Here is a 736-nt window from a genome sequence, read left to right as displayed (position 1 = left end):
CAGCCACTGTGGAGAACAGTATGGAGTTTCCTCAAAAATCTAAAAATGAAACTTCTATTTGACCCAGTTATCCCACTTCTAGGAATATATCCCAAGAAACTGGAAACACCAATCTGAAAGGCTATATGCACCCCTATGTTCATAGCAGTACAATCTATAATAGCTAAGATTTGGGATCAGCCTAAGTGTCCATCAGCAGATGAGTGGATTAAAAAACTTTGGCACATCTACACATGGAATACCATGCTGCTGTAAAAAAGAAGGAACTCCTACCATTTGCAACAGCATGGATGGAGCTGGAGAGCATTATGCTAAGAGAAATTAGTCAGTCAGAGAAAGATAAATATCACATGATCTCACTCATCTGTGGATTATAATGAACAACATAAACCGATGAACAAAAACAGATCCAGAGACAGAAAAGCATTGATCAGATGCTCAAACCTCAGAGGGAAGGTAGGGGAGGGTGGGGGTAAGGGGGGGAGATCAACCAAAGGACTTGTGTGCATGCATATAAGCACAAGTGATGGACGCAGACAACAGGGGGTTAGGGTGAGGGCAGGACTCCGGGGGGTACAGGGGGGACAATGGGGGAATAAGAACACATTTGTAATACCTTCATCAATAAAGAAATAAAAAATTAAAATTAAAAAAAATCACTGAAGCAAAGTGACAATTTAAAATTAACAGTGGAAAGGAGGAAAGGAATTTTAGAAACAACTATTATTGCCTCTCC

Source organism: Myotis yumanensis, unplaced genomic scaffold (assembly GCF_028538775.1).
Source record: "Myotis yumanensis isolate MYYU_CA2020_CCGP unplaced genomic scaffold, mMyoYum1.0.hap1 SCAF_11, whole genome shotgun sequence".
NCBI lineage: Eukaryota > Metazoa > Chordata > Mammalia > Chiroptera > Vespertilionidae > Myotis > Myotis yumanensis.
The sequence above is the reverse complement of the archived record's forward strand: the minus strand, read 5'-3'. Positions refer to the sequence as shown.